This window comes from Callithrix jacchus, chromosome 9 (assembly GCF_049354715.1).
Source record: "Callithrix jacchus isolate 240 chromosome 9, calJac240_pri, whole genome shotgun sequence".
NCBI classification, from domain to species: domain Eukaryota; kingdom Metazoa; phylum Chordata; class Mammalia; order Primates; family Cebidae; genus Callithrix; species Callithrix jacchus.
Window position 1 is genome coordinate 50106799 of NC_133510.1, and position 27592 is coordinate 50134390.

General features: G+C 38.1%; 1 protein-coding gene across 1 annotated transcript in view; it reads right to left on the minus strand.

The window, feature by feature from the left end:
• LOC118144205 (solute carrier organic anion transporter family member 1B1) overlaps positions 1-23770 on the minus strand; it is a 129163-nt gene extending 105393 nt beyond the window's left edge. Inside the window, exon 1 of the mRNA XM_035256128.3 lies at positions 23470-23770. The gene's annotated coding sequence lies outside the window, so the exon portion shown is untranslated. The remainder of the gene's footprint in view (positions 1-23469) is intronic.
• Positions 23771-27592: the final 3822 nt, after the last annotated feature.

Here is a 27592-nt window from a genome sequence, read left to right on the forward strand (position 1 = left end):
AGACCCTTCTCTCACATGAATATGCGTATTTCAGAAAAGTGTGAAGATATACGTGTATATATGTACACACACATGTATACATACATACACATATTTACATGTATACTCATATATATGTGTGCGTATATATAGGTGTGTGTGTATGATAATGTGAGGATGCATATATGAGAATATGGTTACCCCTTATCATTCATGGGACATTTGTTGATATGGTTGCAGCAAAATGTATCCGATGTCTGTGTCATGGTTATCTGATAGATTAGTTCTATTCTTGGTTAATTTTTGGAAATACTGGAATCATGGGACAAACTAAAGAATGTAGAAGGGACGAACAATTGTGCAGAACTGAGAAATGGAGATCTGAGGCCAAGAAAATTAGAGTAAGACTTCCAAATATTCTGCTGAGTAAGAATCTACCGGTGAGTTGTCAAAATAGCAATCCAGTCCTATACCTAGCAGATTCTGACTCAGGAGATCAAAGATTATGCCTTTTAAATAAGCACTTTGAAAATTTTTCATGTACTGCCAGATTTTGAGATCATAGCAGGAATACAGAACATTTTTCATCATTTTTATGGATCTCCTTTTATTCACAATGGGAATATTAGTTTGGATGTTCTCAGGCTAATGGTTTTCTCTTCAGGCACCTATTTCATTGAAAACACATCAGCGTGTTTGGAGACATATGTATATACATATATACAATGAAGATAAAACAGTACAAATTAACAACCTTTTTAATCCATAAGCAAAAGCAGCCAGTTGTAAAATTCACTAGTATTTTCAGAGGTCAAAGAGCATTCTCTGTGCCCCTTTTCTCTTCCTAATTGTGTAAATAATTTGCTCATTTTGTAGGAGTAATGGAAAAACAAGAGTACATCAAAGGAAAGATGTTACAAAACATCTTTCAAGATCAATATTATGCTAACAGCCATGTGTCAATTATATAACAAAAATTGCTTAAAATAATCAGCTGATATTTTTCAAAGATTGGAGCACCACTCTTTATCATTCTAGCTTTATACTCAGTAACCTCCTAAATCCACACGCTTCCACTGACCCTGATGTGTAATGTAAAATTTAATTTTGCTGGAGATTTCACTACTCCTTATCTATATATCTGGGTTAATTTCATTGTCATGATAATCATTCTCTTCCATATAACTTCATATCATTTTGACTATTTTGTATTATTTTAATACATGTGAAAGCCACAATCTTGATTAAATTTAACTTTTTTTTTTGAGACACAGTCTTGTTCTATCACCCAGGCTAGAGTTCAGTGGCCCAATCTAGGCTCGCTACAGCCTCTGCCTCCTCCTGGGTTCAAGCAGTTCTCATGCCTCAGCTTCCTGAGTAGCTGGGATTACAGACATCCATCACCATGCCCAGCTAATTTTTGTATTTTTAGTAGAGACAGAGTTAGTAGAGACAGAGTTTCACCGTCTTGGCCAGGCTGGTCTTGAATTACTGACTTTTGATCCACCCACCTCAGCCTCCCAAAGTGCTGGGATTACAGGCGTGAGCCAACATGACTGGCCAATTAAATTTAACTCTTAAATAACTCTGCACATTTCTTTCATGGAGCTAAGTATAGCTGAAGAAAATCTATCATCCATGCTGACTTTAAATGTATGATTAGGAAGCCCAAATGGACCATACATTTTGCTAAGAAATCATTCACGTCATTTTGTATTCTATTTCGTGCCTTCATTTTTTTTTTAATTCTAATCATCCCTTCACCTTCAGCTGATGATCTATTTTACTGAAAAAAATAATAATAATAATAAGGCAGAAACTTTCCAAAAGCTCCCTTGACCACACTTATCTATGTAAAGCACCAGTACCACATTGTCTACCTTAGTGAACTACCCAAGTTTAAGCTAAGGCTAATCTCCACTTGCATATCATATTGCCGCCTCCCCTTGTGTTTTTAAGGATATTAGTATCCTACTTTTAAAGAAAAGTTTCTATCAGCATGCAAGCATTCTGTCACTCTTTCATCTTTCAAAAGTCTCTCTTTTGATCCCATTTTTTTCTGATTTGCCCTATTTCGGGGCTATTCTTACAGAGAAAAAGCTTGTCTAATTATTGCTTTCAATCTCTCTCTTTATATTCGCTCTTGAGCACACTCTTACCAGGTTTTTGCCCCCAAATTTCCACTGAAACTACTCTTCCTAAGTCATAAATTACCTAAATGCTACATGTAATAGTCCTCATCTGACTTGAACTATTAGCAGCATTTTTCAGAACTGAGAATTCCCTCCCTAAAAAAATTTTGCAGGACACTACTCTTTGTGGTTTGCCTTCTAACTCACTGACTTACCTATTTACACCTCATTTACACTAAATTCTTTATCTTAGGCTTCTAAATTGAAGCATCTCAGAAAATAACCTTACTGTGTCCATTTGTGACCTCATCTACTCTCATGTCTTTAAATCCTATCCACATGTGGATCATTTCAAAATTTTTTTCTCTGGCCAAGTTAATTATGAACTCTGGGATTTATCCATTAGCTTCTCACTATCTTCTTATTTATCTCTAATAGGCATCTTGTACTTAATATTTTCTAACACGGTATCTTAGTCTTCCCTTCTTAAACCTCTCCTCCTGTATCCCCATTTCCAGGGATTATTGTCCAGAGAAGACAATAATCTCCATACACTGTAATTCTATCTTTCCAGTTGCACACATGTGTGTACATGCACACACAATATTAGAATCATTTATTCCTTTATTTCTCACACTCATATTAGACTCTAATTTCAAAATATACACCGAATCTGATGATTTCTCACCTCCTCCACAACTCTCAGGCTGGTCCTGAATTATTACAATATTCTCATACTTGCATCTGAGCTTTTCTCCTAACCACTCACAGCCTCTCTTCCCCAAACTCACTCCCCAGTGTAAGTCTTAACACATCAATGAGGGTCATATCATGTCTGCTCTGCTCAGATACTCCATTAGCTTCACATATCACTCAGGATAAAATCCAAAGAACAGCTTTAAGGCCCTGTAAGTTATGGATCCTCCACTGAGCATCTTTATTCCTATTTTTCTTTCTGTCTGGTATGTTCTTTCCCTATAGCTGCGTAGCTCACTCCCTCACCATATTCTAGTATCCAAACAAATGACACTTTCCCAGTGAGGTCTTCTCTAACAATTTTATAATATTACTCCCTCTGATACTCAATTATTATTCTCTCATCACCATACTATGAATTTTACTCACATATTTTGTTTTGGTCAGCCTTCCTTTGCCTCACCAACCATAAAATTACACTACAGAGGAATCTCCAGAAGAACAAAGATAGGTTTTTGTCGTTTTTGTTCACTGCTGTATTCTTAGTTCCAAGAATAGTGTCTCATACCTAGAAGACACTCAATAAATATTAAATGTAGTATTTATTTCAAAAATGTGTACCAATGAACTGATATTAAAAACAAAGAATCTGCAATATTTTAAAATAGTAAGAAACATGACTGTATTTGTATGTGAAGCAATTATTCAATCATCAATGCATGTGACAAAAATTGGAAGCAGTCGACAATTCATTTTGTTTAAAGAGTCAAACTCGACCATGATGCATGCTACATGATCCTTCCTTCTACTTGAAATGTTTTATCTACAGATGTCCACTTTTTGCTTCAGTTGTTTTCTGCTCAATTATTGATGCTTTGCAGATGCTTGCCCTGACCTACTTAAAAATGTAACATTTGTAAATTTCTACTTTCTGGCCCTACTTCCCCATATCTCTTAAAATTACATGATTTAGTAAAATATGTTTATATATTGTCTTTTCTCCAGTAAATACAATCAACAAAAGATAAGAAACTTCATCTTTTTTGATCAGTCATCAGATTCTAGTATAGTGCTATTATGAAGACACAGTAACCAAGAGAGAATAATATTGACATAAAAATAAACATATTAATCAATTAAACAAAATAGAGACTATAAAAGTAAATCTGAACATTTATATCTCATTTTTTTACAAGGTTCTGTCTAATCGTGATGAAAGAATAGAAAAAATGGAAAATAGGAGGCAAGATTAACTTTCAGCTCCTACTCAGAACAGCATGTAGAGACTGACATTGTGAAATTCTGCCCCAACAACCACTGTAGGAACATATTAGGAAAAGCAAAAGAATTCCCAAATCCTTTGAAAGAAGTGGCTTGCTGCTGCGAACTCCGTGAGTGCCCACAGTGTGAGAGGGGGAAAAGTCTGCCTCTAAACACATATCCTCAACGAGGAACCTGATAATCTAGATCATAGGAGAAAGGATTTGAGCTTACCTAGAGCCGACATAAATTTAGAGTGCTGAGTGAAATATTAAAGTGGAAGAAGTAGTGGGAAGAGCCCTATAGGCACCGCTGGTCCTGAGGAAAGCCAAGGGAAGTAATTTCTGACTTTATCTCACAGGAGTCCTTGGGGAGAGCAACCAGTGGAATTAGGAAACGGCAACAGGGAGAATGAGACTTCCAGCTAAACTTTGTAACAATTTTGATGAACTGTGAATTTTCCTGGGCAGAATCTGGAGATGGGGGGATAAATGGAAAATGCAGGTATGAGCACAGAAGCCATGGAAGGCAGGCAAGAGCAAGTTCTGAAATCCCTGCTTACTTTCTCAGTGGGAAGGATTGTGACCTGGGGCAAGAACTCAGCCCTGCACCCTGGAGGCTTGGACATAAATTTGGCTCTTTTGGCTGTAGGGGGAGCACAAAAGTGAGACTGGTCTTGCTGGCTGCATGGGAGCTGAGTGGAGCCTGTCACTGCTGGCTTTCCCCCAAGTTTCATGGAAACTTAAACAAAGCAGCCATATTCCCCTTTGAAACATAACTCTATTGGCCTGAAAACCACTCCCTCATCCCCCACAGTGAATGAAGCAGAATTCTGTTTGCGAAAATGGATAGTTTAATCAGTTCACACATCTGAGTATGCTAAGTCATTTAACATTTGCAGCAAAAAACAATAAAATAAAACAAAAAACAAAAATCTTTCACTGTTAAGCAACCAAGAATCAGCTTTTTCTTGGGGAAATATTTATGCCGCCACTAATCTCTGCTCAAAACTAATTAGGGGCCTAAACAATAGTTAGCTAGGAAACTAAATTTGCACCCCCAATGATGTGATTCTTAAGTGAAACAATGTAGAAAATTTACATCTCAAAGTCACAACACTGAGACCTAAACAAAGGCCAGGTTCTTAAGAAAATTTTAAGTCCTTGCCTTCTGCATTCTAAAAGTTCCTGGTGAAGAGAGGGAGATGGTCTTACAAATGAAGATTCCCTTATACCTGTAATTTTTTTACAGTAAGTATCAACAAAGCTAGCTAAATGTCAGAAACTTGCATTTCGGCTTTTTAACACAGTTTACTTCTTACTTAAATTATAGGCTTCAGGGCGGAACCCTTTAATGAATAGAACAGAGAAAGCATGCAGGTTTAGGGCATAATATTTAAATATGTGAAAGGCAGGCATAGCTGGAAGGTGAAATACAGACTACCCCAAATCAAGTATCCCATTTTTACACAGAAATGTTGGTCCCCAAGCAGAGAGAAATGCCGTAGAATGAGAAAGTGCAATGCCTTTACGGTCCACCTCACTGCAGAGACATTTCTCAAAGTCTGGTGGGCACATAATGCCAATCAGTTTGCTCAGTGACTAGCCTGTGTCTCATGGAAGTCTTATCCCTCAGTGGTAAGAGTTTGCATCATCTTTAGATGCCTAAAACCATGGTATTCTTGTCTAAACATGCAAAGAAATGAGTAACCTTCTGTAGTAATAACAATTTACTGTAAGCAAATGCCCTGAGCCACCTCTAAAACTGTGTCACATACGCAGCCATTACACAACAAGGTCTTTTTCTCACAATAAAAAGTGATTTCTGGTACCCTCAAAAGTCAGAGATGAGGTAACACAATGTTTAAAAAAAAAAAAAAAAAAAGCAGAGCTTTATATACAAAAAGAGTCTGCCCAAGACTTTTTTTATTTTTTATTTTTTATATTACTTTAAGTTCTGGGGTACATGTTCAGATCTTACAGGATTGTTACATAGGTATACACATGCCATGGTGGTTTGCTGCCTCCATGCCCCCTTCACCTACATTAGGGGTCTCTCCTAATGTTATACCTCCCCAATCTCCCCACCTCCCAACAGATCACAGTGTGTGATGTTCCCCTCTTGCCTAGGACTCTTGAAACTCCACTAGGAAAGCAGAAAACCCCAAATAAGGAGTGAATGGCACCTTTTTCTGTGTTCCTTAATGGGTCTGAGTAATTAGAAGCCTTTTCTAGATCTTTTCATGAGGTATGGAAGATGGCAAAGAGGAAGGAGGAGTAAAAGTATACAGGAGAACAATTTTTAAGAAAGGAAGATAACAGATGTACAAAGTAGTTTTTTTAAAAGGTTTGAGTCCACTGGAAAAATTTTCAAAATATGAGATCCAAAGAGAAAAAGCTGAAAGGTCTTTTAAAATATAAATTTAGCTTGAATGTCAGTTTTTAATTAAGCTAACTTTTAATCCTAAATCTCTTTCAAAAAAAATTGTTATAAATCTCTTCTTATCAGACTCTAGCTGGTATAAACAGCTGATACTTCTGGCTTTTGCACAAAATCAAGAACCACACCAAAGACAGCTCAAAGAGAGGAAAGTTCTGTTTGCCAGAAATGGAGTACAACTCACATTCCTGGTCAGCCATATTCTCTAGAGTCTCAGATTCTCAGTCATGTACACAGAGGCCCAGAAGTCCCATATTCTCCAAAGAGGAATGACGGCAGAAAGTCAACAGTTTTCCATGGAAGGAAAAAGAATCAATAAATGACAGCATTCACAGTCACATAGCAAACCAAGAGAGATTCATCTCCTGATCCAGAAGTAATCCCAAGTTTCGGCATGAATTTTAACTACCAGACTAAACATGGAGCGGGCTCTATTGTTAATCCTGCATGAAATCCAAAGTAAACCCTTCAAGTATATAAAGAATTTTAATTTTGTTTTGGAAAGATGTCTGCTCTTCACTTTAGTCAAGGTAATTTTTAAGGCTAGCCATAGTAGTATCATATCTCTTTTTAAAGTAATTTGATTTTTGCATAAAGCGTTTGGGATAGGAAATCTCTAAAATGCTTCCTTTTCATAATTTAGGAATTTTAGTCTAATTTATAGACTCTGTCTCTTGGCCATTGATAAGTAGAATTTTCAAAGGTGTTCTCATCTGCAATAGAGACTCAGTCCAATAAGCTTTTTCATTAAAATCTAGATGATACATATTCAATCTGTTTTTGCCATTTAATCAAGAGGCTTTCCTAAAAATGAAATTGCCTCATTTGCCTGAGGTATCACTCAGAGGTTTTTTCTCATGACCAAGGAAATCAAGGAATGTGGACACACCAAGGGTCACATTGGAGTAAAAGTTTAATAAGCAAGAGAAAGAGAAAAAGCTCTCTGCAGCAGTGAGAGGTCCCCAAAAACTGTTGTCACTTTACAGTTGAATACAAAGGCTTTTATAAATGAGGTGGTGGAAGTACTGGAGGCAGTGCTTCATCTAATAAGACAGAAAAAAACGGTTAGAACAAGGTGTGTCATTTGCATGAGGCAAGAATTCCTGATAGCCCCCATCTCATCCTTCCAGTGCACATGTGGACTCTTAGCCTAAGTTACTCCATGTTGTCTGACTTCTCCTACTGCACATGTGTTATAGGGTGTGATCTCCATTGTGTGTGTTCTGGGCCCACTGTAACTCCTCTGTTCTGCTAAAGGCATGTTCCAAGCAAGATCCCATGTGCAAGCTTCCTTATCTGAATATATCCAAAAAGAAAATGAATGTATTTACTAGGGCCCACTGTATGTATGTGAAAATTGCTGATTACACAGAAAGCACTGTTTTGTGCTGGCTTACAGCTTGATCTCTCAGGCTGTTTTTTCTTTTCTTCTTATTTATTTATTTATTTATTTATTTTTGAGACAGAGTTTCACTCTTGTTGCCCAAGCTGGAGTTTAATGGCGTGATCTCAGCTCACTGCAACTTCTGCCTCCCAGGTTCAAGCAATTCTTCTGCCTCAGCCTTGATAGTAACTGAGAGTACACACAGGCACCATCATGCCCAGTTAATTTTTGGTATTTTTAGTGGAAACGGCATTTCACCATGTTATCCAGGCTGGTCTCGAACTCCTGACCTCAGGCGATGCACCCACCTCAGCCTCCCAAAGTGCTGGGACTATAGACATGAGCCACTGTGCCCAGCCCAGGCTGCTCTTTTGTTAGAAAAGAAGTTCTGTGGAGGACTTTGCTCTATTTGCTTAGCTAGTTTCTTTCTTCCTTCTCTCTCAAAAAGCAGATAGAAGAAACCATCCTTGTAATCCCTAAAAATTCACTTTCAGAAATAGACTTAAGATAGCAAAATCTCCTTTGGGACTGAAATTTTTAAGACAAAACTCTCCTAACAGCTTGACATGTTCAGAATGAAAAGTATACTGCTTAAAATCATACATGTCTCAGAATCCCAATCTTTTTAGGATAGTTACTTGATGTGACCCCAAAAATGCATGCCCTCCAGCTGGCTAACACTTAGGGTACTCCTACTTTGTCACATGTCAAGTTTTCAAAGACATAAAACAAGATGAGAAGGGAACTTCATCCAGTGTTAATTTCATAAACTCACAGCAAAGTTTGTCTTAACAATGCTGGTCTAGTCAGAACTGCAAAACTGACTGGTCTGCAGGCCTGGCTTAAACAGTGGGCTTATAGTGGTTCTGGACCCATGTTCTACCATACGGTAGCCCTCTTTATGACAGAATGATACAGAAAAACAAAGACAAAGAAAAACAGCAACCAGAAAGTTTGTTTCTCAGAAAAAAAGGATCAAACAATGTAAATATTCATACTGCAAAGTATCAAAAATACACCAGAGTCATTATGTTAATCCTAGTCACACACGAAACATTTTCTTTCACTAATCTTGAATTTGGAAAGGAAAAAGGAGACAACCATTTTTACTGTCTGCTCAACTGGAGTGCACAGAGAACGAAGCTGGAAACAATTCCGGTAAAAAAATTTTACCCTTAAGCTGACGATGAGGTTTCTGACTTTTCTTCACAAAGAATCAAGGAGCCTGTCATGAAAGCAACTGAATTCTTTGAGTATGATGAAATAGGCAGGAAGGTATGTGATATCCAAGTATAGATATGGCACCTTGTCAATTCGAGGCAAGCCAGGCCCTGATTTAGAATGTCAAAGAATTTACTTGAAAACACATATTTTAAAATGCAAAATAATAAACACTCATCACAAGCAGAATTGCTGTAAACTATACACATTCAAAAGAGCCAGGATTCTGGTAAGATTTTTGAGCGTGTGTTTTTAAATATATGTTTCTGAATAAGGAAGAACACAGGTGCTTATTAGTCTCCTGAACACCCTTCTGTCTTGGAATTTGTATCTTTCACTTCTTTGGGTTTTGTTTATGAAGCACAGTGTATGTTTCAATTGCATTTTTCTTAGGTATGAAATAAATCAATGGCTGAATTTTATGAATCTAATCCAAGCCAGCCTTGTCTAAAGCATTGTATAATACAAGATTAAGTCGTATCAGAGGCTGAATGCTAGAAAATGTAATCTATTAAAGGGTCTTATGTGGAGATCCACCTGAGTAACCTCAGTTGTAAAATCTAATTAATAGAAAAATCTTACTTTAATAAAACCTTTCTATAAAGAGCCACTTTTGTAAAACTTACAGGTTTTACAAAAATTTATTACCTTCCATTATACAATTTATAGAGGCAAACTAAGTTTTGTTTTTTTTGTTTTTTTTTTTTTTGAGACGGAGTTTCGCTCTTGTTACTCAGGCTGGAGTGCAATGGCGCCATCTCGGCTCACCGCGATCTGGGCTCAGGCAATTCTTCTGCCTCAGCCTCCTGAGTAGCTGGGACTACAGGCACGCGCCACCATGCCCAGCTAATTTTTTTGTATTTTTAGTAGAGACAGGGTTTCACCATGTTGACCAGGATGGTCTCGATCTCTTGACCTCGTGATCCACCCGCCTCGGCCTCCCAAAGTGCTGGGATTACAGGCGTGAGCCACCGCGCCCGGCCAGTATTTTTTTTCACTGTGGCATATATGTTTTTATTGATATGTAATAATTATACATTTTCATGGGATACAAGTGATATTTTAATCCATATATACAATCGTAATGCTTAAATCAGGGTATTTAGGATAATTATCACCTGAGACATTTAGCATTTTTTTGCTATTGGAATATTTCAAATCTTCATTACTAGCTAATTTGAAATATAAATAAATTATCATCAACCATAGTCACTTACTGTGTTAGAACTGTGTGAACCCTTCAACCAACCTCTCTATATCCCCTGCCCTGAAATTTTCTAGGCTTTTATTAACCATTAGTCTACTCTCTACCTCCATGAGATCAACTCTTCTAGCCCCTATATATGAGTGAGAACAAATGAAACTTGTCTTTTTGCACCTGGCTTATTTCACTGACCATAATGACTTCCAGTTCCAACCATGTTGTTGCAAATGATAAAACTTTATTATTATTATTATTATTATTATTATTATTTTGAGACAGAGTTTCGTTCTTGTTGCCCAGGCTGGAGTACAATGGCGCAATCTCAGCTCACCGCAACCTCCACCTCCTGGGTTCAGGCAATTCTCCTGCCTCAGCCTCCTGAGTAGCTGGGATTACAGGTACACGCCACCATGCCCAGCTAATTTATTTGTATTTTTAGTAGAGACAGGGTTTCACCATGTTGACCAGGATGGTCTCAATCTCTTGACCTTGTGATCCACCCGCCTCGGCCTCCCAAAGTGCTGGGATTACAGGCTTGAGCATCTTTCCTATGGCTGAATAATATTCTAGTGTGTGTGTCTGTGTGTGTGTATGTGTGTGTATTTTAATTCACTCATCTATTGGTGGACACCTTTATTCCATACCTTTGCTATTGTGACTAGTGCAGCAATAAACACAGTAGTGCAGGTATACCTTTGATAATACCTTTCCCTATTATAAATACTAATTAGTGACATTGCAGAATCATATGGTAGTTCTTGATTTATTTTTTTCTACAATGGTTGTACTAATTTACATTCCCATCAAACAGTACATAAAAGTTCCCTTTTCCCTTTGTCCACACCAACATTTCTTAAGTATCTTTTGATGATAGCTATTCTAATTGAAGTTAGATGATATTGCATTGTGCTTTTGATTTATATTTTCTTGATTATTGTGGGCATTTTTTTATTTACCTGTTGGCCATTTGTATGACTACTTTTGAGAAATGTCTATACATGCCATTTGTCCATTATTTAATGTTGGTTATTTCCTTTCTGTAGAGAATCTTTTCAGTTTAATGTAGTAAATTTGTCAGTTTTATAATTTTTGCTGTGCTTTTAAAGTCCTAGCTATAAGATCATTGATTAGACAAATGTTCTGATGGATTTCCTCTCTTTTCTTCTAGTTGTTTTATAGTTTTCAGCCTTAAGGCTTTAACAAATTTCGAATAGTTTTGTAACATAGTGAGAGATAGGTATATAGTTTTACTCTTCAGCATATGAATATTCAGTTTTCCAAGTACCACTTATTAAAAAGAGTATACTTTCCACAATGTATGTTCCTGACATCTTTTTCAAAAATCACTTGATTGTAAATATATGGATTTATTTCTGGGTTCCCTATTTTATTTCACCTATGTATCTGTTTTATGCCAATATAATGCTGTATTAGTTATGATAGCTTTGCAGTATATTTTGAAGTCAAGTAGTGCAATGCCTCCAGCTTTGTTCTTTTTGTTCAGGACTGCTTTGCCTATTCCAGGTCTTTCATAGTTCCATAGGAATTTTAGAAATGTTTCCAATTTTTATGAGGAATAGTATTGGTATTTGTAGGGATTGCGTTTCTCTGTAGATAGCTTTGGATAGTATGATAATTTTAATAATATAAATTCTGCCAATACATGACTATGAGATATCTATTTTATTTTCTTCTTCTATTTATTTTTGTATTTTCCCTTGTAAATGTCTTTTGCCTCCCTGTTTAAATTTAATCGTAGATTTTTTGGACTTATTGTAAATGAAATGGCTTTACTCATTTATCTCCCAGGTAGTTTTTTACTAATGTATTCAAATGCCACTGATTTTGTATGATTATACTGTACTTTGCAAATTTACTAAATTCATTGAACAATTTTAAAAGCTTTTGGTGGAATCTTTAAAGTAACATGCATATATGTGTGTATATATATATATAAAATCATGTTATCTGCAAAAATGGAGAATTTAACTTCTCTTTTTTTTTATTGGGATGTCTTTTATTTATTTCTTCTGTCTGACTGCTCTAACTAGGACTTCAGTACTATGTTAAAGAAGAGAGATAAAACTGGGAATTTTAATCTTGTTCCAGTTCTTAGAGGAAAGGAATTCTGATTGTCCCTATATTGTATAATTTTAGTTATGGGTTTTCTTATATGGACTTTGCTATGTTGAGGTATGTTCCTTCAATGCCTAATTTCTACTGTAATAGGAATAAGAAAATGCAAATTGTATTTCATTAGCATGTTTAGTGCTTTTGGCTGACTCATGTCCTTATATAGTAACATTTTGTCAACTTATGCAACACGGATTTACGACAAGTTTTTCATGGTATTACGGAGTAGCCAAAATTTGGGATTATTCTCCTCTTGGTACTATTTAGATGTTTCTAATGACAATGAGATTCTGCTTAATTGTAGGACACCTACAGACAAACCAGACTGAAAGTTGATTTTTATTTTAATTTTTACCAAAGCAATTGAGGTACAAAGTTGTAAAAACTAAATCATTTTAAAAGGATCATATTGAAAAAGAGCTCTCACTTGTTCCTTATTACTGCTTTCCAGAGGCAACAACTTACAAGTCTTTTGGCTTTTTCTTCTAATTCCTTCATATTTCTAAGTAAAGTTTTATTATTTTAATCCTGGCATGCCTTGCTTTATTGCATATTATTGCCTTACTGTGTTTTGCAGATATTGCTTTTTTTTTAACAAATTGAATATTTCTTGTAATCCTGCATCAAGCTAGTCCATGAGCATTTTTTTCATTTTAATAGCATTTGTTCACTCTATGTCTGTGTCACATTTTGGGAATTCTCATATTTCCATTTTTAAATAATTATTATATCTGTTATGGTGATCTGATTAGTGATCTTTTATGTTACTATTGTTATTGTTTTGAGGTGCTACTAGCCATGCCCATATAAAATGGATAACCTAATAAAGTTTTGCATGTTCTGAGTGCTTCATTGACCAGGCATTGACACATCTCTCTCCCTATTGCCTGAGACACAACAGTATTGAAATGAAGCCAGTTAATAACCTTACAATGGTCTCTAAGTGTTCAAGTGAAGAAACGAGTGGCGTATCTCTCACTTTAAGCCAAAAGCTAGAAATGATTAAGTTTAGTAAGGAAGGTACATCAAAAGCTAAGATAAGCCAAAAGCTAGGCCACTTGCACCAAACAGTAGTCAAATTGTGAATGCAAAGAAAAAGTACATGAAGAAAATTTAAAGTATTAGTTCAGTGAACACAAGAATAGTAAAAAAGTGAAACAGCCTTATTGCTAATGGAGAAAATCTGAGTAGCCACATTAGTAGATAGATCAAATTAGCCACGACATTCCCTTAAGCCAAACCGTAATCCATGAGAAGACCCTAACTCTTTTTGATACTATGAGAGCTGAGAGAGGTGGGAAAGCTGCAGAAGAAAAGTATAAAATTAGTAGAGGTTGATTTATGAGGCTTAAGGAAATAAGCTGCCTCCATAACATAGAAGTTCCTGATGCTAGTGCTAATGTAGAGCTGTAGAGATTTAGACATAATGCTATTGCACACAATAGATTACTATATAGTGCCAACAACTTTTATATGGACTACAAAACCAAAAAAAAAATATGTAATTCACTTTAGTATGATATTAGCTTCATTTTGGTGCTCTGGAGCTGAACCCACAACATCTGTCAAGTATCTCTATACTTTACTGTTAGGTAATATACATTGAATTCCTAGTATGAAATCATATTCATCATTTACATTTGGATGACTATTTAAATATTTTTTCACCACTGAACCATGCTCTTATCATTCTTTTCTTACATTCTTATATAACTTTTATTTTCCCTGCATTTAATAATTACCCCATTTTTCATTTAATTTGCTTTCTTTGTATTGCTCACTACTTTATCACCAAATTCTCCACTATTAGGGCAAGTTACCTGATGATACACTCATCTGTATCAGAGCATATCATTTTTGTCTTGGAGATTCCTTTCATATTACCTTCAATTATTCATCAGCAATATGAAGTGGGATCTCTCTGTACCTGCTGCATAGCTGTTTCCTTGGAATTTTTCCTCATTATTATCTTTGGGCATTTGCTTTTTACCTCTTTCTAACATCTAGTTACTCATTTCCTGGGTGTCACATCTGCTTTCCTTTTTACTGTCACTTCTTTTCATGGGGAAGATAATAGCTCTCTGAGAAAGTTTACCAGGGCAGTAAAAAATGTACAACTTTGGGCCGGGGACGGTGGCTCAAGCCTGTAATCCCAGCACTTTGGGAGGCCGAGGCGGGTGGATCATGAGGTCAAGAGATTGAGACCAGCCTGGCCAACATGGTGAAACCCTGTCTCTACCAAAAATACAAAAAATTAGCTGGGCGTGGTGGCACATGCCTGTAGTCCCAGCTACTCTGGAGGGTGAGGCAGGAGAATTGCCTGAACCCAGGAGGCGGTGATTGCGGTGAGCCGAGATCATACCATTGCATTCCAGCCTGAGTAACAAGAGCAAAACTCCATCTCAAAAAAAAAAAAAAATGTACAACTTTGTACATCTGATAACATTTGCATTCTACTCTTACAGTTGACTGATAATTTGGGCAGAATAAAATTCTAGGTTGAAATATTTTCCCCAGGGATTTTGAAGACATTTTTCAGATGTTTTCTCGAATCCATTTTTATTATTGAGAATCCTATGCCTTTCTAATTCCTATGAGCAGTTTCCTTTATCTGGAAACTATTACAATGTTCTTATAAGCTGCAGAGTTCAAAATTCATAATTGTCTTAGTATAAATCCTTCTTCTCCACTGTGCTTGGTGCCTTCAATCTGATTATTTGGAAAAGATACTTGCGTCTTTTCCTTTGATGATATCTCCTCCAGACCTCCTCTCATGTCACTATTTTCTGACTATTTTAGAATTTCTACTACTTGAATATCTAACATCTTGGATTAAGCTTTTGGTTTTCTCATCTTTTGTTCTAATTTTATATCTTCTTGTTACATTCTGGAAGATTGAACTTTGAATGGCTTTCTTGTTTATGCTATCATATTTTTAATTTTCAAGGACTCTTGTTTTTTGAATGCCTCCTTTTAAGAAACATCTTTTACTCTTTCAATAATTCAGTGTTTTTTCCCATATAAAATGTTTTCTGCATCTGGATTCTTGGTTGCTGGCTCTGTCACATGTACCGCTTTTTATTTGTTCATGACTGTCCTTACTGTTATAGAATCCTCTCATATAATTGGTGGTCCTTTGTTTCCTATTCACATTTCAGAAGGAACAACAACAACATGTGAACTGAAAGTTCTGTATACATGTGTAGGACTTGGCAAAGGGAAGACTTCTTTGCAGAGTTACTGCACATGAGCCAGTTGTTTTACAGATGGCTCAAATTTGCAAATAACCTGTCAGTCATCCTACACAAGAATTCTCCCAACTGTTCCTTGAGAGGTAGAAGCTTGACTACCAGCCAGGTGAAAGTGGACATCTTCCTTTTTACTAATGTAATTGTTTTTTTTTATTTAATACCCCCAATTTTTATTATGGTCTCTCTATCCCCAATGTGCCTGTCTGGACTCTATATTCAAAGAACAGTTTCACTTATAGTGGCAGAGGATATCTCTGGGAATTAGTTATTCCTCAAATACACATTAAACTAATATATTTAAACTCTTCTGTTTTTTGAACCATGAACACTTTTGCATTTATAATTATTTTGCCTGAATTTTCCAGCATCTGTGGTTGTTCTCTTGCAGACACTTAGTTTCTTTTATCTTCTGATTCAGGGACCACTCACTTATCTACTTTTCCATTTTCAAAATCTTGTTGAACTCTGTCATTTTTTTCTTGTCAAATCTCTTGTTATTATTCTCTTTATCTTTGTGGAATTATGCTTTTCCTTTTCTGTTTAAAATTTATGTACTGCCATTTTGTTGGTGGTTTTGGAAATGAATGTACTTTGCAAAGGTTACTGTATTTTAAATGGATAAGTTACATGAACAAAAGATATTTTATCTTTTTTGAAGCATTTTTGAAGGGATCAGAAATTTCTAGGTTAAATGTTTTTACTGTCCTTTTATTTTTTGTTTTATTCAAGACAATCTGAAGTAATATTAAGCTATAAGTTATATATTTTTCTGCCATCTGCCAAAGGTGCTGTTTATTTGAGGCTGTCATGTCTCATGGGATCATGAGTACAGAAACAGAAGCCTTTGTCCACAGTTCACAACCAAGCTCTGTGGTCATCACTGGGCAATTGTTCTAAGGGGATGGTGTTTTGATCCTTTGTATTATGTCCCATAGCACAGAAATTAGGACTACTGGTGGCAACCAAGTATAACACTCTTTAGCTCTTTCACAACTCAGAAGGGCATATTTTCTTTGGCTTTTTCTTATCTAATAGAAACGTAGCAACCCAGCATAAGTTCTACCAAAGAAAGACATAGCTGGATATATTTTCTCCATTCTTGCAGGATGTAATTTATTTTCTGAGAAAGTATATGTGGATCTTGTAGTAATTTGCCCAAGTTAAATGGTCACAGTCCATTAATTCTTTTCTTTTTATGAGAAGAGAAAAAGTCATTACATTATGCTGTCATGGTGACTGAGATTCTTTCAAGGCCTCTCATTACAATGGGAAAATGCTTTTTGTAGGCATTTGTGAAACTCATGGAGGAATTATTTTAGGGATTCTCAGAAAGTCAGAGTCATACTGTTAAAAGAAAACTTTAGAGAATCTAATGTTGGAGTCTTGCTTTGTTGTATTATTATTTTATATAACACAACATAGTCTTTATGTTATTTATTATAGTTTATTAAGTCTCATTTTTCTTTCTCTTTATTCCTTATCCCACAGTAATTTACAGGAAATTATCACTTAACAATCAGAGAAGGTTGACATTTGATTATCTAAATGTAAACCATCCACGAGGATAATTGAAAACTAATTATAAAAAGATTGTACACTTACATTGAGCAACAGTTTGATATTAATGAGAATGAGAATGAAAAGGATCAAAGACATCTTTACTGAATTTGGATGTTGTGGTGTATGCGAAGCAGAAGGTGATGATCTGTACATTGCCCACATTGTCCTCATTACCTCATTAACAAACATGTTCTCCCTCTGTTCATACCGACATGAACATGAATCTATAGTTTCAGTTTCAAGCAACTTGTTCTCAGTTTTTCATTTATGGAAGATAGAACATGAATTTTTTTTTTTTTTTTTTTTTTTTTTTTTGAGACGGAGTTTCGCTCTTGTTACCCAGGCTGGAGTGCAATGGCGCGATCTCGGCTCACCGCAACCTCCGCCTCCCTGGTTCAGGCAATTCTCCTGCCTCAGCCTCCTGAGTAGCTGGGATTACAGACACGTACCACCATGCCCAGCTAATTTTTTGTAATTTTAGTAGAGACGGGGTTTCACCATGTTGACCTGGATGTTCTCAATCTCTTGACCTTGTGAGCCACCCGCCTCACCCTCCCAAAGTGCTGGGATTACAGGCGTGAGCCACCGCACCCAGCCCAGAACATGAATTCTAAGATGAACACAAGATTCATCAGATTGTCTACTTCATTTTATTGATATCTGTTCAGTGAACTTGTAACTGAATAATTTCTGCTCAGGGGATTTGAATAAGATATTGGGTTTGGTTAAATGTGTAAAATAAATTAAAAAAGATATGTTCTCTCTTCAGGAACTTTGGAAGAAGTCAAAAAAGGGAATAAGAAAAGGAATAGAAATGGCTAATAGTAAAGAATGTCATTTCTCTTATATTTGAATCTATTTATTGAGTTTCTTCTCTGGCCGGGCACGGTGGCTCACGCCTGTAATCCCAGCACTTTGGAAGGCCGAGGCAGGTGGATCACGAGGTCAAGAGATGGAGACCATCCTGGTCAACATGGTGAAACCCCGTCTCTACTAAAAATACAAAAAAATTAGCTGGGCATGGTGACGCGTGGCTGTAATCCCAGCTACTCAGGAGGCTGAGGCAAGAGAAATGCCTGAACCAGGGAGGCGGAGGTTGCAGTGAGCCGAGATGGCGCCATTGCATTCCAGCCTGGGTAACAAGAGTGAAACTCCGTCTCAAAAAAAAAAAAAAGAAAAAAGAGTTTCTTCTCTATTTCTTAAAATGCTTATTTAAAAATAAGTCCAAGACTAATATCCAAGAACCACTGTAGAATTAATCCCAAAGAGGAAAACATCTTCAGAAGCTGAATTTATGCTGATGATTTGGTATATTTGAGTATATAAATAGGAAATTGAGATAGAAACAAAGTTCAAGAGATTCGTGTTCTGTAAATGATATTCTAGAGTAGGGAAAGCAGGCAAATATGCTATAATTTGGAATTACTCTATTCCCTTTCTATTGACATAGTACTTTGTCTTTCTGCTCCCTTTACTCTTACTAGAGATAGTGCCTTAAAATCCCACACAATAGTGATGCTTCTTCCAGTGTCCTGCAGCCTGAGGAACCAATCTACTGGCTTCTGACCCTTCTATGCTAAGGAAACTATATAATGCCCCAAATGGTTGTATTACAACTTGGCTCTATACATTTTAGGGAAACATAAGACATCAATCAGTACATGCAAGGTATCTACTGGGTAAGTTTGGAGAGGCAGGACAACTTGAACCAGAGGAGTTTATGGGTCACAAATAGATTCAGTTTTTAATGGGCAATTTGTTCAAAGAGTTGAATTATCATTGAAAGACCTGGGTCTCTACAACCCCTTATCTTAGCCCGGACACTCCTTTTAATAGAAACCAAGGTTCTTCTTATGTAGATTAAGTCCCACAGATGGACACCCTTAAGGCAATAGATGGTATGTCTTTTCTATTCAGACCCTTAAAAGATGTTAGACTCTCAGCTAATCTCTTCACAATAAGAAAAACATCTGGAAAATAAAGGGGACTCCATAGAGAATGTAAATTTTTCCCCACAAGAGAAAGCTTTGCAGGATCATTTAAAAATTTGTCAAAAAATATATTTTTGATAAATTACTTTAATTTTTTCTTTCAGGGTCTATCTGCCATGTGATGCTATACTAGAATCATATTGGAATTTGATATCTAATTGCTATAAAGGTCAATCTGATTCATCTTAAGATTCTTAAAGTTAATGCTGGTCAGTTATGCCTGAATTCCAAAAGGGAGGAGAATATTATGAGACATGTCTGATCCCCTTCCCACCATGGCCTGAATTATTATTTTTATAATAATTATTTTTTTTTTACATTTATTTGAAATCCCCTTGGCTAATAGCAGAGGTCTATTTAGTTGGTTGGGCTCTTAGAATTTACTTTTAGTTTACACACTAATTTTAAAATAATCTTTTTCAGTTTTTTTTTTTGTCCTTTCAAATACCTTGTCATATTTAAAATTATGGAAGTACTCTCCTACAATAAATAAACACATCATTATAATATGTATTCTTTATTCAATAAATACTAGGGTATATAATACATGAAAGTAACTGTGATAATCTTCATATCTACTAATATAAATAAGATATGGTCCGTATTCAGTTAGTAAATATATGACCACATAATTATGTGTTCAGTATGATTATTTTTTTGTCAGTAACTGTAGTAGACCATCCCTCAACCCCTGTCTTACATATATTTTTAGCTTGGGTGAATTGACATAACATAAAGGTAACCATTTTGAAATGAGCAGACTCTTAAATCTTTTTGATCTGGAAAAATTCTTTGGGTTGATTCACTGTGGTTTGGCTTTCTGTTTCTGCAGCAATTAATATGATTACTTCCATTCCCTTTTTTTCCCCAAAAACACTTCCAAAGAAAGGAATAAAGGATAATGCTGACATCATTAAAAATGACAACAGAGAAAAACAAATGAAGAGGTCAAGAAGGAAAAGACTGGAATCTCTAAAGGCAAATATACAAATTTCAAATACTATATAAACTACTTTTACTTTTATATAGATGTATCTGTATTTTAGTCTAATATTATATGATATACTCTGTTGAGACAATTTGTCATTGTCACCAGTTGTACGTAACTAGTCTAATTCTTCCTATGCTACTACTTGAAAATACATAATATAATTTGGGAAGTGAATTATCTTAGATAAGCATATACATAGATATTTATGTTCGTCTGGGGACTCAATAAATATACAGATTTATTTGGTACTATTTGTTTTAGAAAACCTATTATTTCAAGAAGATAGGTATAATTAGGAAACAAACACAAATTCAAACTATGAACCAAAGCACCAAAAAAAAAATCCAAATAGTAATGTTGCCAAGTTTTTGTGGTACAGGGGAGAACTCAGCTCGCTCCCCAGTGGCCTCCAGGCTTTTGGTCTCTCACTCTCCCAAGAATGGGAGAGGGGACCAGGCAGGTGTGGTATACTCATAAATAGCAGACCCCAAAAAGTGTTTGCAGAAAGTGATTTATTTAGGCAGAGAAAAAGAAAAAGGAGAGAGAAAAAGGATTCCACGAAGGGTGTGGAAGGGGACCCAAGTATGGAATCGAAAGGGGTGTGGAGGAAGGGGACTTTTTTTTTTTGAGACGGAGTTTCGCTTTTGTTACCCAGGCTGGAGTGCAATGGCAATCTCAGCTCACCGCAACTTTCACCTCCTGGGTTCAGGCAATTCTCCTGCCTCAGCCTCCTGAGTAGCTGGGATTACAGGCAAGTGCCACCATGCCAGCTAATTTTTTGTATTTTTAGTAGAGACAGGGTTTCACCATATTGACCAGAATGGTCTCGATCTCTTGACCTCGTGATCCACCCGCCTCGGCCTCCCAAAGTGCTGGGATTACAGGCTTGAGCCACCGCGCCCGGCCGGAAGGGGACTTTTAACCTGGGAGGAATTCCCACCTTCTCCAAGTCCCCTAGCCAATGAAGAGTTCACTTAAACTTCTGCTGGAGTGACTATCTTTTTGATTCTTCCTACATGCATGAAAATTATACAGAAACTGTTAACTCTCCAGGATGAAGAGGCATGGGAGGGGGCCATGGTGCTGGAAAGTTCTTGCCCTTAAAACTATGCCCCCTTGTGGACCCAAAAGAGAACCCATTCCCTTATCCCCCACTCTGAACAGGAAAGTTCAACTTCTGTTGGAACACAGGCATCGATTGCTCTTTACTTCCTGCTGAAATGGAGCATAGAAGGGGCCCTACAGTTAAGGATTCCTCCAAAGGGGAGCCTTTTAGGGGTGCAGGTTGATCCTGAGGTCCACGATAGAACTCATGAGCCAAGGACATTTGGGTTTCAGTGGCAGGATTATTTGTGACCTTATGGTTTTAGAAGAAACGAATGTGACAAGGTGGTTAGAGATGAGAGGCCCAGAGGCCAACAATTACAGAATGGTCATAAAGGAGGCCAGGAGAGAATAGAGCCAGGACAGTCAGTTGTTAAAGAAGCTTCACAATATCATTTCTAGAAGATTTTTAGTCCTGTGTTTGATTGATTCCTGAGTTCTATGTTCAAAACAACACTGCTTTACAAAATAGCAACATTTTCCTAGAAAAAGACAGGTTTTCTTCCCACTATGAAAAGGATATAATCGGAGTTTGAGAGTTATTTTGGTCAGGTCAACTTCTCTTCCTACTACCTGTAGGGGGCAGAGTTGGAGCATCTGGGTAGCCGGAGATGCCATGGCCGTTTTGTCCTCCCTGGCTCCTGCTGGGGTACAGGAGCTGAGGAGACCTGGTTGGCATTGGTGGAGGTAGTTGCCACAAGGAGTCCCTCATATGAAAGTAGTTCTGAGGAGGGCTGAATAGGGGATGGGGTACAGTCCTGACAGAACTGAGGCTTATTTCTTAGGGAAAAGAAAAGTTGCACACAGGGGACCTCAAACCATTTACTCTCACTTTTACAATACAGTTCTAATTAATTTGGCCAGGTTTTTCCACGTAGCAGGGGTTAATTTGGCCATACTGTTTGGCAGAGGAAGACGAGCTGCTCCTTCTTCAAAGGTTATGTGTCAAATTGGTCCCAATTCTTTTATACAGACCAAATTATAAAACTGCCTCAGAAGGGTAAACCTCTAGGGAGGAGCCATTACAGCACACAGTGTAAAGAAGGCAGGCCGCTTGGGTGAGGCCAGAACAATATCCACAGGACCCCGGGCATCCTTCCCTGACCCATTTTCCATTGTAGGAAAATGCCCTTAGGGTTGTGAGCCCTGCCATTAACTATTTGGGTCCTGGAACCAGTTTAACTATGATCTTCTAGATGGAAAAGCTCTGCTGTAGAGAGCGAGCCAATACTAAGCAAGACAAATTATACACTAAATGCAAAGTCCCATAGCCTCCAGCTTCTGAATTTCCCCAAAGTTTCCCCCATTCAAGACTGACTCCACTGAGGATTTGAACCAGTAACCTCACAGCTGCCAGCCCTATGCCTTAACCAACCATACTAACAGGCCACTTGCATTAAAGCCACGTGGAAAGCTTTCTTAACCCTTATCTAAATGGGGCTGCTGCACCCTGAGGCGGTATGGCCTCTGGAAATCCAGGCAGAGCTGATAGCCAGAAGCTGTTTTCTTTATTTCAGCTGGCGTGCCAAGACAAAATAACTGCTTGCCGCAGTGATTTTCTAAAAAATAAGCCGCTGCGCCACTACCCCCATTCAGGAGACTTTTTAAACACTGCTATGTGCTGGGAGGGGAAGGCTTGCCCCGCCCTTTGCAGCATTCCATTCTGCCATGATGTTGGGACCATGTGCACACTTGGGCCCCCTTTTCCTTCATTGCTGTCTCTGACTGGAGAACGACGGAGAGGCCTGCTGGGCTATGCCAGGCCTCTGCATTCCCCGGTCCCAGTTCCCAGACCACAAGGAGTGAAGGGTTTAGGGCGGGGGGAGTGCTCGCCGGTCGCCCTCCCCCCTGTGAGCCCAACAGCCAAGGCACACCAGTGCACACCCAGTAACTGCAGATAGCATCTGCCTGTCCCACCTCTGGCAGGTTTTTGCCCAGAGAAGCAGCCTGGCGGGGGAGGGAGGGGTAGGGGGGAAGCAGAGAGGGCTTGGAGGAAAAGACTGTGCCTTTAATTCTGGCTGGCCGGTGCTGCTTAAAGACCGGCTGGGCTATGCCCCTGTGGCTCGGCACTGCTGCTCCGGTGTTCTTAAAGAGACAGTACAGAATGGGGCCGGTTTTACTTACAGTTTGAAGACGTCTTCTCCTGGCTGTACCCCACTCCTGGCTGGCTCGCCAGTAATGTTGTTGGGTTTTGGGGTGCAGGGGAGTGCTCAGCTGGCTTCCCGGTTGGCTTCAGGCTTTTGGTCTCTCACTTTCCCAAGAATGGGAGAGGGGATCACGCAGGCGTAGTATGCTCGTAAATAGCAGACCCCAAAAAGTGTTTGCAGACAGTGATTTATTTAGGCAGAGAAAAAGGAGAGAGGAAAAGATGAGAGAGAAAAAGGATTCCACAAAGGGTGTTGAAGGGAACTCAAGTACGGAATCCAAAGGGGTGTGGAAAAAGGGGACTTTTAACCTGGGAGGAATTCCCACCTTCTCCAAGCCCCCTGGCCAATGAAAAGAGTTCTCTTAAACTTCCTCTGGAGTGATTGACTTTTTTATTCTTCCCACATGCCTGAAAATTAAACCGAAATCATTAAATCTCCCAGATGGAGAGGCTTGGGAGGGGGGCATGGTGCTGGGAAGTTCTTGTCCTTAAAACTATGCCCCCATTGTGGACCTGGCAAGAGAATACATTCTCTCAGTTCTTTTTTTTTTTTTTTTTTTTTTAGTAGAGATGGGGTTTCACCATGTTGGCCAGGATGGTCTCGATCTCTTGACCTCATGATCCACCCGCCTCGGCCTCCCAAAATGCTGGGATTACGGGCATGAGCCACATCGCCCGGCCCTTCCCTCAGTTCTATAACCAAAAATTAGCTTCTCTGTGAGCTTGCTGGAAGTTAAGGCAAAAAAGTAAAACACATTAGGTAATACAATACTCTATATTTCATAGAGAGAATAATAATAATTTTAAAAATTTAAGTTTCCCAAGCAACAAATTATTAAAAATTTTAAAATTACCATGCAATTTATAAAATTATAAAAAATTTTAAAATGATGTCTGATGCAGGCAACATTTATCCACATAGTGGTTTTCCAGAAAATCCAGGGGCATATATATTTCATGTCACTTAAAAAATAAAATAGAATCTTGGCTGGGCATCGTGGCTCATGCCTGTAATCCCAAAACTTTGAGAGGCCAAGGCAGGCAGATCACAAGTTCAAAAGTTTGAGACCAGCCTGGCCAAGATGGTAAAACCTCATCTCTACTAAAAATACAAAAATTAGCTTGGTGTGGTGGCAGGCACCAGTAATCCCATCTACTTGGGAGGCTGAGATAGATAATTGTTTGAACCTGGGAGGTGGAGGTTGCAGTGAGTGGAGATCTCAACACTGCACCCCAGCCTGGGTGACAGAGAGAGACTTTGTCTCCCATCCCCCCCAAAAAAGATCCTCAATAAAAGCTCAGAGCATAATATCAAGGTTTTTCTATGGGAAACTAAGCTACCACTGTGTAAGTATTTAGTATTCAACAGCATTCATTCTTAAAGTTAGCTGTGAATTAGAATCAACTAGGAAATTTTTTTAAATGACTGACTTTGAAAAGTTCTTAGTATTCCCAGAAAGTCTGATTTAATGAGTGTGTTTGTATGACCTGGGCACTGGAATTCTTAAATAATGTTTATTTGAAGGAAAAGGAGGAGCTCAGTTTCCTTTAAAATGGAGATAATAATACTTCATTGGCTAGTGTAATTAATGAACTCATAATTAGATAAAGGACAGAAAGTAATTAAAAATAAAGTAGAACAACCTGATAAATAATTCAATAATTTACCTATAGATATTTTTTATCTCAAATAATTGGTACAATATATTTTTAAAATTTCACAGGGACATATCTAAGTTCAAAGACAATATAAACATTGTCCTTGACATCTGGTTTTCCAGAAATTAAACAGAAACATAAAGGACTAAACAGAGCTGAATTCACAAGCTGAATGCACAGGCTCTAAGTCTATAAATGGGCAATGGTTTCTAGGATATCTGCTTCCAAAGAGAAAATAACGTATGTATACAGAGTGAAGAGACTAATCCAGGTTCATCGCTTTAACCTAATTAATGAGATAATCTTACACCCTGTACTGTGTTGAGTCCTGTTTCTCAAAATATTCCTATTCATTCAAAACTTCATATTACCTTATTTGAAAACAAGATCTTTACACATAAAATTAGTTAAGTTAAAATGAGGTTATGTTGGATTATAGTATGACTTAACTTTAATCACCAATGTCTTTTCTATATTACAGAAATGATTCATAATAAAATAAAATCTTAAAAAAAAAAGCAGAGGCCAGGCATGGTGGCTCATACCTGAAATCTCAGCACCCAAGGTGGGTGGGTCACCTGAGGCCAGGAGTTCAAGACCAGCCTGGACAACATAGAGAAACTCTGTTCTAAGAAATACAAAAATTAGCCAGGTGTGGTGCCTATAATCCCAGCTACGTGGGAGGCTAAGGAAGAGAGAATTGCTGAAACCTGGGAAGCAGAAGTTGCAGTGAGCTGAGGTCACACCATTGCAATCCAGCCTGGGAGACACAGCAAGTCTCTGTCTCAGAATAAATAAATAAATAGACAAATTTAATAAATAGACTATGTACTATAGCGGTAACAAAAAATAAAACACTATGTTTTTGAAAAGGTAAAACATAATAGCAATAAAAATAACCTAGAAGAAAGAGAGGAAGCACAAATTAACATTATTAAGAATGTAAGTGTGGAGGGGCTAAAATGGCCAAATAGAAAAAGCTTCCTCTGCAGCTCCCAGTGAGACCAATGAAGCAGGCAGGTGATTTCTGCATTTCCCACTGAAATACCCAGTTCATCTCACTGGGACTGGTGGGCAGTGGAGGCAACTTACAGAGAGTGAGCAGAATTAGGGTGGGGTGTTGCTTCACTGGGAAGTTTACAGAGCTGGGGGACCTCTCTCCCCCAATCAAGGAAGCAGTTAGGAATTGTGCTACCCACCCTTGTTACTACACTTTTCCCATGGATTCTTGCAATCCACAGACCAGTGATTCCTAAACCACCAGGGCCCTGGGTTTCAAGCACAATACGGGGTGGCTGTTTGGGCAGGCACTGAGCTGCAGGAGTTTTTTTGTGCTTCAGCAGCCCCTGGAACTCCAATAAGACAGGAGAATCATTCACTGTCCTGAAAACGGGGCTGAAGCTGGGAGCCAAGTGGTCTTGCTCAGAGGGTCTCACTCCCATGGAGCCACTAAGAACCACTGGCTTGAAATTGTAAGCAAACTAAGCAAGAACCACCAGCAAGCTAAGAAGTACTTATTTGAAATTCTCACTGCCAGCCCAGCAGTCCAAAGACAACCTTGGATGATCAAGCCTGGTTGGGGTTGTGGCAACCATCATTACTGTGGCTTTACTAGGCAGTTTTTTTTCCTGACAGTGCTAAGCAAACATGGAGGTTTGGACTGGGCAGAATTTACCATAGTGTGGCAAAGCAACAGTGGGCAGACTGCTTCTCTAGCGTCTTCCTCACTGGTCAGGGCATCTCTGCAAGAAATGCAGCAGCTCCAGTGGGGGGCTTATAGATAAAACGCTCATCTCCCTGGGAGCATCTGGGGAGAGGGACAACTGTAGATGAAACTTCAGCAGACTTACTCTTTGCTGCCTGCTGGCTCTTATCCTGACAAGGGGGATTCTCCCAGTGTAGTGTCTGCTAACAGACAGACAGCCTCCTCAACTGGGTCTCTGACATTCATGCCCTCTGACTAGGAGAGACCTACTAGCAGGGATCACCAGAAACCTCATAAAGGAGAGTCTGGCTGGCATTAGGCCAGTGCCCCTGAAGGATAAAGCTTCTGGAGGAAGGAGCAGGCAGCAATCTTTGCTGTTCAGCAGCCTCCACTGGTGATACCCAGACCAACAGGGTCTGCAGTGGATCTCCAGCAAACTTTAGCTGACCTGTTAAAAAAAAACCTGTTAGAAGAAAAACTAAAAAACAATGACAACAACATCTACAAAAAAAGGCCTGCCCACCAAAACCCCATCCAAAGGTCAACAGCCTCAAAGACCAAAGGTAGATAAATCCACAAAAGTTAGAAAAAAACAGTGAAAATTACAAAAGCCAGAATACTTCTTCTCAAAATGATCACAAAACCTCTCCAGTGAGGACACAAATCTGGATGGAGAATGAAAGTGATGAATTGACAGAGGTAGGCTTCAGAAGGCAGGTAATAAAAAACTCCTATGA